Source organism: Dermacentor albipictus, unplaced genomic scaffold (genome assembly GCF_038994185.2).
Source record: "Dermacentor albipictus isolate Rhodes 1998 colony unplaced genomic scaffold, USDA_Dalb.pri_finalv2 scaffold_357, whole genome shotgun sequence".
Lineage (NCBI taxonomy): Eukaryota > Metazoa > Arthropoda > Arachnida > Ixodida > Ixodidae > Dermacentor > Dermacentor albipictus.
Window position 1 is genome coordinate 10,001 of NW_027225911.1, and position 10,000 is coordinate 20,000.

Here is a 10,000-nt window from a genome sequence, read left to right on the forward strand (position 1 = left end):
CGTCTGTCCGTACTTCCTCTTTCGACGTGCGGCGCCTTCCCAAAGCGCACAAGTCCGCAAACCGCAGAACGCTTCCGACGTAGCAAAGCCGCGTTTCCTTCGGTACTTCGCAGCAACGCCGCCTTTCCCTCGGCGGCGGGCAAATAGCCTGCAGACGTCGTCGCATTGAACCGCGAACTCGACACCTCGCGCGTCACGAGCGGGAGCCGACCGGCAGCCTCCGGCCCTTTCGGGCGCGGTGGAATTTGCCGCGGAGGACGGGAGAGTGCTTTAGGCCACGGTTCCTTCCGTACTTGGCAGCCGCACCCTCAATACCGCCGGTTCCATGACCGACCGAGCGCCGCACCGTTCCTTTAGTACTTGGGCAGCAACAAAGTCGGGTCGTTACTCCACACTCGCCGCAGGAAGCGACCGGCAGCCGCCAGCCTTTTCAGACTCGGCAGCGTTTGCCGCGGAGGACGGGAGAGCGCTCGCACCACGGTTCCGTGTGTACTAAGCGGCAGCGGCATTAGCTCTCGACCGTCAGTTCCTTGACCGACCGCACGCTTCGCCGTTCCCCTCGTACTGGGCAAGAGCAGCAGGTCGGGTCGTCTTACTCCCATTCCGCGCAAGAGTGCCGAGGCGGACTTCAGAAAGCCCACCCAACAGTGTGCGTTACGCCGTTTCTACCCGCGGGCGCGGCCAAGCCAACCGTCCAAGGTTGCAGCCGGCGTCCACTGGGCGCAACAAATTTGGCACGGGGCGCCCTTCGAAATTCGGGCAATCCCCGGCATGTTCGGGTATAGCCGTCCCCGCGTCCAAGCGGGGCCAGCGGCGGAAAGCGTCGGGCGCAGCGAGCTGCTTCACCCACACGGGGTAGAAACAATGGCGCTCGTCACCCTCGAACAATCCGGTAATGATCCTTCCGCAGGTTCACCTACGGAAACCTTGTTACGACTTTTACTTCCTCTAAATGATCAAGTTTGGTCATCTTTCCAACAGACCGGCGCAACCGAAAGGCCGCGCCGGACATCGGTCCGAAGACCTCACTAAATCATTCAATCGGTAGTAGCGACGGGCGGTGTGTACAAAGGGCAGGGACGTAATCAACGCGAGCTTATGACTCGCGCTTACTGGGAATTCCTCGTTCAAGGGGAACAATTGCAAGCCCCTATCCCAATCACGAAAGAAGTTCCACGGGTTACCCAGTCTTTTCAGACAGGGATAAAGACACGCTGCTTCCTTCAGTGTAGCGCGCGTGCGGCCCCGGACATCTAAGGGCATCACAGACCTGTTATTGCTCTGTTTCGTGCGGCTAGGAGCCGCTTGTCCCTCTAAGAAGGTTGTAAGGTGCTGGGAACCCCGCACCTATTTAATAGGCTAGAGTCTCGTTCGTTATCGGAATTAACCAGACAAATCGCTCCACCAACTAAGAACGGCCATGCACCACCATCCACCGAATCAAGAAAGAGCTCTCAATCTGTCAATCCTCCCAGTGTCCGGGCCGGGTAAGTTTTCCCGTGTTGAGTCAAATTAAGCCGCAGGCTCCACTCCTGGTGGTGCCCTTCCGTCAATTCCTTTAAGTTTCAGCTTTGCAACCATACTTCCCCCGGAACCCAAACACTTTGGTTTCCCGGAAGCTGCCCGCCGAGTCATTTGAGTAACTCAGGCGGATCGCTGGTTGGCATCGTTTATGGTCAGAACTAGGGCGGTATCTGATCGCCTTCGAACCTCTGACTTTCGTTCTTGATCAAAGAAAACATTCTTGGCAAATGCTTTCGCAGTAGTTCGTCTTGCGACGGTCCAAGAATTTCACCTCTAGCGCCGCAATACGAATGCCCCCGTCTGTCCCTCTTAATCATTACCTCGTATTCCAAAAACCAACAGAACAGAAACGAGGTCTTCTTCTATTATTCCATGCAAGTTTATTCAGGCGACTCGCCTGCGTTGAGCACTCTAATTTTTTCAAAGTAAAAGCACCGGCCTTCTCGAGGCACACAATGAAGTGCACCAAGAAAGGACCGGCATGATGTTCAGTCCGAGCCGTCGCATCGGGTAGATGCACTACTCGTCTGGAACTGAGATCCAACTACGAGCTTTTTAACCGCAGCAGCTTTAGTATACGCTATTGGAGCTGGAATTACCGCGGCTGCTGGCACCAGACTTGCCCTCCAATTGATCCTCGTTAAAGGATTTAGAGTGTACTCATTTCAATTACGGGGCCTCAAAAGAGTCCCGTATTGTTATTTTTCGTCACTACCTCCCCGTGCCGGGAGTGGGTAATTTGCGCGCCTGCTGCCTTCCTTGGATGTGGTAGCCGTTTCTCAGGCTCCCTCTCCGGAATCGAACCCTGATTCTCCGTTACCCGTAACAACCATGGTAAGCAAGTAACCTACCATCGAAAGTTGATAAGGCAGACACTTGAAAGAAACGTCGCCGGCTCGTGGCCATGCGATCAGCACAAAGTTATCCAGAGTCACCACACAATACGGGCCGAAACCCGATCGATCTTGGTCTAATAAAAGCACCCGTCGCCCAAAGGGCTTCAGGCTCACTGCATGTATTAGCTCTAGAATTGCCACAGTTATCCAAGTAGGAAGAAACGATCTAAGGAACCATAACTGATTTAATGAGCCATTCGCGGTTTCGCCTTATTTCGGCATGTACTTAGACATGCATGGCTTAATCTTTGAGACAAGCATATGATTACTGGCAGGATCAACCAGGTAATCGTTCAACTGCGCGTCCCGCCTGTCAAGCAGGCCGGACGCCGTTTTTGCGATGCCGAGGCCACCTTCAGGCGCCCCAGCACGCTTCGTTCTTGCAAAGAGTAGCACTTTGCACAGTCCGAGACGACGGCGTTCGAGCTCGCTACGGCGCCCTCCCCGAAGGGCCGGGTATCGCCACGCGGCAAGAAGCACGCAACATTCTCGATAGACTGGTTGTGTCGACTCGATCACGGCTTGCGGTTTCTCTTGAGCCCGCAGCACAGGTGGACCGACCGACACTTGCAACGTAGCCGAGACGGCAAAGCCGCCAGGCGACGGGTCACGCCCGCGCCTTCGGCGCTTTCGCATTTGACTCGTCCGAGGACGATGCGGAACACAACTCGATATCGTGGAGAAAGCGTCGTCCGACAACCAGCCCCTAACGCATCAAGCGGATGAGGCTGCAGACGTCAGCTGTGGGATCCACGGGAGCGATACCGGGGACACGCTTGACGGGCACGAAGCCCGCCGCATATCAAACACCCAGGTCGCTTTTGGGGGCGACTGCTCTCTGGGACCCCCATATAATAGCAGCGATAAGTTCCCAAATCTCCATGGGGCCGTACTCGTGCCACTTTCGACGAGCGTTTGGCGAAAATCGTGCCGCCTCGCAGCGCCGCGAGCGAGATGGAAAGCTTACGTCGGCAGCGCAATGCCGAAGTCGTGAAAGCGCAGCGCGTCGACCGAATGCGCGAACGGCAATCTCTCGCCTATGGACAGCGCGGTTTCCAGAACAATCGCCTTTCTGTGCCCCTACGGGGCCGCACGCTAGCGCGGCCCTTTCGCCGTTTCCGAGCACGAGTGCGACCGGCGCGGGCGGCGTGCTCGACACCCCGGCTGACGCCGTTTCGGACTTTGTCTCTTCGCGCGCTCGCGCCAACGCCGCGGCAAAACGACGACCTCTGCGCGGTTCTTTCCCGGTTCCCGGCGTGCTATAGTGCAGCCAGCCGGACGGTGGCGACGACTCAGTCGCGGCCGTGCGGTGGCTTGTACGCCAAAGTTGCGTGACGGGCGTCGAGCTCCCGCCGCGGCCCGGCTCAGGTGGTTTCGGACTTCTGTCTCTTCCGAGCGCTCGCGTCGTCGTGGGCACGATTCTCGAGTGCGGAGCGGTGCGCGGACACCACCACGAACACGCGCAAGCCGAAAACGGCACTACGGTACAACGTCGGCCAGGGCGGTACGGCCCCCTTATATGAGCAGCGATAAGTGACCAGATCTCCACGGGGCCGTACTCGTGCGACAAGGCGGCGTACTGCGCCGAGCCGAGCGCCAATATTTGGCCTTGGCACGGCCGATTTGAGCTCTCGCGATCGCCGCGGTACCGCCGCTCACCGATTCAAGGCACGCTAGCGCGGCCCCTTCGCCATTTTTCGAGTAAGAGTGCGAAAAGCGCGCGCGGCGTGCTCGTCGCCCCGGCTGACGTAGTCTCGGACTTAGTCTCGCTCACGCCGCCCCGGCTGACGTCGTCTCGGACTTAGTCGCGCTCACACCGCCCCGGCTCACGTGGTTTCGGACTTCCGTCTCTTCCGAGCGCTCGCGTCGTCGTGGGCACGATTCTCGAGTGCGGAGCGGTGCGCGGACACCACCACGAACACGCGCAAGCCGAAAATGGCACTACGGTACAACGTCGGCCAGGGCGGTACGGCCCCCTTATATGAGCAGCGATAAGTGACCAGATCTCCACGGGGCCGTACTCGTGCGACAAGGCGGCGTACTGCGCCGAGCCGAGCGCCAATATTTGGCCTTGGCACGGCCGATTTGAGCTCTCGCGATCGCCGCGGTACCGCCGCTCACCGATTCAAGGCACGCTAGCGCGGCCCCTTCGCCATTTTTCGAGTAAGAGTGCGAAAAGCGCGCGCGGCGTGCTCGTCGCCCCGGCTGACGTAGTCTCGGACTTAGTCTCGCTCACGCCGCCCCGGCTGACGTCGTCTCGGACTTAGTCGCGCTCACACCGCCCCGGCTCACGTGGTTTCGGACTTTCGTCTCTTCCGAGCGCTCGCGTCGTCGTGGGCACGATTCTCGAGTGCGGAGCGGTGCGCGGACACCACCACGAACACGCGCAAGCCGAAAACGGCACTACGGTACAACGTCGGCCAGGGCGGTACGGCCCCTTATAAGAGCAGCGATAAGTGACCAGACCTCCACGGGGCCGTACTCGTGCGACAAGGCGGCGTACTGCGCCGAGCCGAGCGCCAATATTTGGCTTTGGCACGGCCGATTTGAGCTCTCGCGATCGCCGCGGTACCGCCGCTCACCGATTCAAGGCACGCTAGCGCGGCCCCTTCGCCATTTTTCGAGTAAGAGTGGGAAAAGCGCGCGCGGCGTGCTCGACGCCCCGGCTGACGTCGTCTCGGACTTGGTCGACGCCCCGGCTGACGTAGTCTCGGACTTAGTCTCGCTCACGCCGCCCCGGCTGACGTCGTCTCGGACTTAGTCGCGCTCACACCGCCCCGGCTCACGTGGTTTCGGACTTTCGTCTCTTCCGAGCGCTCGCGTCGTCGTGGGCACGATTCTCGAGTGCGGAGCGGTGCGCGGACACCACCACGAACACGCGCAAGCCGAAAACGGCACTACGGTACAACGTCGGCCAGGGCGGTACGGCCCCTTATAAGAGCAGCGATAAGTGACCAGACCTCCACGGGGCCGTACTCGTGCGACAAGGCGGCGTACTGCGCCGAGCCGAGCGCCAATATTTGGCTTTGGCACGGCCGATTTGAGCTCTCGCGATCGCCGCGGTACCGCCGCTCACCGATTCAAGGCACGCTAGCGCGGCCCCTTCGCCATTTTTCGAGTAAGAGTGGGAAAAGCGCGCGCGGCGTGCTCGACGCCCCGGCTGACGTCGTCTCGGACTTGGTCGACGCCCCGGCTGACGTAGTCTCGGACTTAGTCTCGCTCACGCCGCCCCGGCTGACGTCGTCTCGGACTTAGTCGCGCTCACACCGCCCCGGCTCACGTGGTTTCGGACTTGCGTCTCTTCCGAGCGCTCGCGTCGTCGTGGGCACGATTCTCGAGTGCGGAGCGGTGCGCGGACACCACCACGAACACGCGCAAGCCGAAAACGGCACTACGGTACAACGTCGGCCAGGGCGGTACGGCCCCTTATAAGAGCAGCGATAAGTGACCAGACCTCCACGGGGCCGTACTCGTGCGACAAGGCGGCGTACTGCGCCGAGCCGAGCGCCAATATTTGGCCTTGGCACGGCCGATTTGAGCTCTCGCGATCGCCGCGGTACCGCCGCTCACCGATTCAAGGCACGCTAGCGCGGCCCCTTCGCCATTTTTCGAGTAAGAGTGGGAAAAGCGACCGCGGCGTGCTCGACGCCCCGGCTGACGTCGTCTCGGACTTAGTCGACGCCCCGGCTGACGTAGTCTCGGACTTGGTCTCGCTCACGCCGCCCCGGCTGACGTAGTCTCGGACTTGGTCTCGCTCACGCCGCCCCGGCTGACGTCGTCTCGGACTTAGTCGCGCTCACACCGCCCCGGCTCACGTGGCTTCGGACTTGGTCTCTTCGAGCGCTCGCAGCCAGGTCGGGGCCGACGCCGACGTCTGCGTGGGGCTTCAACGATTCCCGGCGCGACGCAATGCAACTGCGCGCAGGATGCCAGCGACTCCGCCGTGGCCGTGCGGCGGTGTACACGCAGAAGTTTCGTGAAGGGGTATCGAGCTCCCGCCGCCCCGGCGGACGTGGTTTCGGACTTTAGCGCTCGCAGCGATCTCGCGGCGATCGCTGACGTCTGCGCGGTTTCAGGTGTGCTACGATGCAGCAGTCTGCCGCACGACAATTTACGGAAGCGAGTGCATTCCGCCCCGGCGGACGCGGCAGCGGACTTTGTGCCTGCGGGAGTGCTCTTGTTGCTGTAAAATTTGAACGGGTGCAGCTGCGCGAAGCAAGTGTACACATTTTCTCTCTCTCTCTCTCTCTCTCTGCCTCTGAGGCGACTGTAATTTTAATTTAAATGCAATTGGAGGCGGGAGCAACCTGATGAGAGTAGGCGGACTTCGGCACACCTTGTAGTTTAGAAATTGTTTTCAAGCTTTGAGGACATACACAATCGCGCCATCTGCTTTCCCCGTCTCTTTGGCACTTCATAGTGTGTGCAGCATGCTCTGCATTCCAAAGAAACGCGCCTGTTTCTCCCCCTCTCTCACGTTCTTCTTGTCTTTCTTGCTGCTCTTGTGAGAAGTTGCTATGCTCTTTACTCGCTGTAAAATAGAATGCTTGCGCGAGCCAACAACTTGCGTGTCTTTCTTTTTTTTTGTTGTTGTTGTTTTTTTCTCTCTTCCCAAGACGTTTCTGCCATTATTCACTAGCTCTCGTTCTTAGTATGCAACGGAGCGTTAGCTCGCGCCATCTACCTTTCTTTCTGTATGGCGAAGGCCGTAGGTTTTCCTAGTTCCGCACACAGATGGCGCGGATGCGTTTTCGCGCCAGTTTCGAACGACCTCGCTGTACACATGTTTCTCATTTAAAAGTTTCAAAGGGGCTTGCGAAAGGGCGTGGTCCTTTTTTCTTGCGCAAGGCTGAGCTTTCCAGCTGTGCTTAAGCTATGCTAGCATGTGTGCGTATGTGTGTGTGTGTGTGTGTGTGTGTGTGTGTGTGTGTGTGCGTGCGCGCGCGCGCGTGCGTGCGCGTGCATATGTGTGCGTGTGTGTGTATACACGCACACGGTAAAGATGATGGGGTAGCGCTATTTCTTTCTTTCTTTCTTTCTTTTTTAACAACACCTGTGCTCCACATGGCGATCTTCCTGCCCTCTATGTTTCCGGTTGGAAGGAGTGCGCAGCCTTTTCTATATTTATTTATTTTTTTTTTTTCATTCTCTTTCATTCGTACATGAGGCGCGCTACCTAATTCTAGCGGTCGAATCGACACGTTGCAATCCGTCCCGGCCTGTGCCGTATGAAAACTTTCAGTGGGCCTTGCGGTAAATAAAAGGAAATGAGGGAAATGCGCGTAGTGTATTACACTTGCGCACGGGCTTGAAACGAAGGCCTCAAAGAAAGCCGCCTTGAGCGGTCGCATTCAGACGGAAGTAAGCATTCCCCTTGCGCGTGTTTTCCGCTCGCCTGTTCCGTTTTCTACGAGGTTGCCTTCGTTGGTTTTGCCTTGCGAACAAGCTTGCGCTCGGGTCTCGTTTCTACGCGACGGCGTTTCGTTAACAGTGAAAGACTGAGGCGTCGCGAGTTGATTCGCGAGATAGAGAGCATAGAGTCTCTAGACGGGCTGGGTTTTATAAGATTGCCCACGCTGTTGCTGAGGTTACCAATGTCGCCAGGGCACCCACAAGGCAGTGGTACAATGGAGTGAAGTGAAAGACATCGCTTCTCGGCCTTTTGGCTAAGATCAAAGTGTAGTATCTGTTCTTATCAGCTTAATATCTGATACGGGTTCTATATGGACCCACGATATTAAACCTATTTTTGGAAGTTGGCGGAGTGCTTGAAGCCTGCTTCACCTCCGCCGCAGGTCGGCCCGGTATTGCACTACCTCCGGGATCGGCCCCCGCTCACTTAGGTGAGACTTCATTCAATCAAAATGAAGAACACAAGCTCGAAGCGAGCACTCACGTGACACGCACCATTCCCATACTATACGCAACGATGCCGGTGTTTCTGAACGATTGTCTGCTGTAATGAGCCACTTGGGGGGGGGGGGGGGGGAAGGGTGATTAGCCGTGGGTTTTGCAATCAATGTAAGTCCCACTCAAAGCCAACACTGCATTTTGGAGTTCACTATCGCTTTGATCCGTAAACGACAGCAAGCTCGCCCTGCGAAAATCCGCTGCCCTAGTGGAAGAAAGGTTCCCTATGAAACAAAAATGGAGTGCCCGATTTCCGGCAACATTTTCGCTGCAGTGGGACCGAGCGCCTCGAAAACAAACTTGTCGTATGGCCAAGTGTGGCGAAATATATTCAAGGGTTCAGAGGTGCCTCAGCTTTCCAACCTGTATGTTATGAATACCTGTTGCTACCTTTTCGTCATCATCATCCTGCTGGCTACGACCACTGCAGGGCAAAGACCTCTCCCATTATTCTCCAAGCACCCCGGTCACGTGTAAGCCCGGTCACGGTCGCCGTCTAGTGCCTGCGCCCTTCCTAATCTAATCTGCCCTCCTAAATTTCCGCCACCCCGTGCTACGCTTCCCTTCTCTTGGAATTCAGTCGGTAACCCTTAATTGATGATCTTCCCCCCACATTGCATGCCCTGCGCACGCCCATTTCTTTTTCTTGGTTTAAACTAAGGTGTCATTAGCTCGCGTTTGTTCGCTCACCCCCCGAATCTGCTCTATTCTTATCCCCCGTAGCGCTACACCCATCATTCTTCTTTCCAAAGCTCGTCGCGTCGCCCTCAGTTACCCTTCGGTAATCCTTAAGGTCCTTCGTTGCGGCACTCGCGGCATCTTTCTCATTTAAATAAGGCTATTTCGTTCAGTTTTGGGGGAAAACTCAATGAGCTAGGCGCGATTGTGTCCCCGGCGCCGCTCTCAACAAGATGGCGGCGCCCAGGCTTTTTGCCTGGTGGTTCGGCTTGACGCAGAACACGCCTGCAGGGCAGTGAAGCCGCATTGAAGGGGCAACGAGCGGCGCAGTGAAGCGCATGCTCGGGCGAAAAACGCGAACATCAGCCAAAAATACAACCAAATGGCCAAATACGAATTTCCGTTATGGGAAATTGGAGTTCAGTTGGCGCGTTGCGCTCGCCTAAGGTAAAGAACATAAATGCGAGTGCCACATCAGCCAAGTCAATGCTGAGGATCGCGTATCATTTCTTATTTATTTTTCCCCTTGCCTCCTGGCCTGCGTGGCCCTAGCGCGCATGCCCACGAAAGTAATGCAATAAGGAAAACGCGAAATCATGCGGTGACGGCTGTATCATATCCATTGTGCGTGCTTTGTTCTTTTTGGACTACAGTGGTGTGCGTTATGAGAAAGTTTCAGTGACCAGCGAACCTATATTTAGAACCACATTTACGGTTACTGCTAACAAGCTGCGGGTAGGTGTTTTTTTTTTCTTTCTTTCTTTTTTTCGCTACCAACGATGGGTTATCGCAACCGCGATCGGTTGTGCTAGACGCGTTCTTGCCAAACGTTGGCTCTATACGCGACCCGTGACGCGTGGTCGGCACATTCAAGCAGTCCATTGCAAACCGTTCCAAGAAGAAGGATGCTAGCTCCACGTTCCGCCGGGAGCGCTAGTTCGAAGATTGTACTTTTAGACCCTCGAGGAAGCACCGCCATCCCACGTTTTCTA

General features: G+C 57.0%; 2 non-coding genes across 2 annotated transcripts; one reads left to right on the plus strand and one right to left on the minus strand.

Annotated features, from left to right (window-relative positions):
- Window positions 1-893: 893 nt before the first annotated feature.
- On the minus strand, window positions 894-2,708 carry LOC139053920 (small subunit ribosomal RNA). The gene has a single exon (XR_011510886.1). It is a non-coding gene; the product is annotated as a small subunit ribosomal RNA (ribosomal RNA).
- A 5,358-nt stretch (window positions 2,709-8,066) lies between these two features.
- On the plus strand, window positions 8,067-8,258 carry LOC139053924 (U2 spliceosomal RNA). Its single transcript, XR_011510890.1, has one exon. It is a non-coding gene; the product is annotated as a U2 spliceosomal RNA (small nuclear RNA).
- The last annotated feature ends 1,742 nt before the right edge of the window (window positions 8,259-10,000 follow it).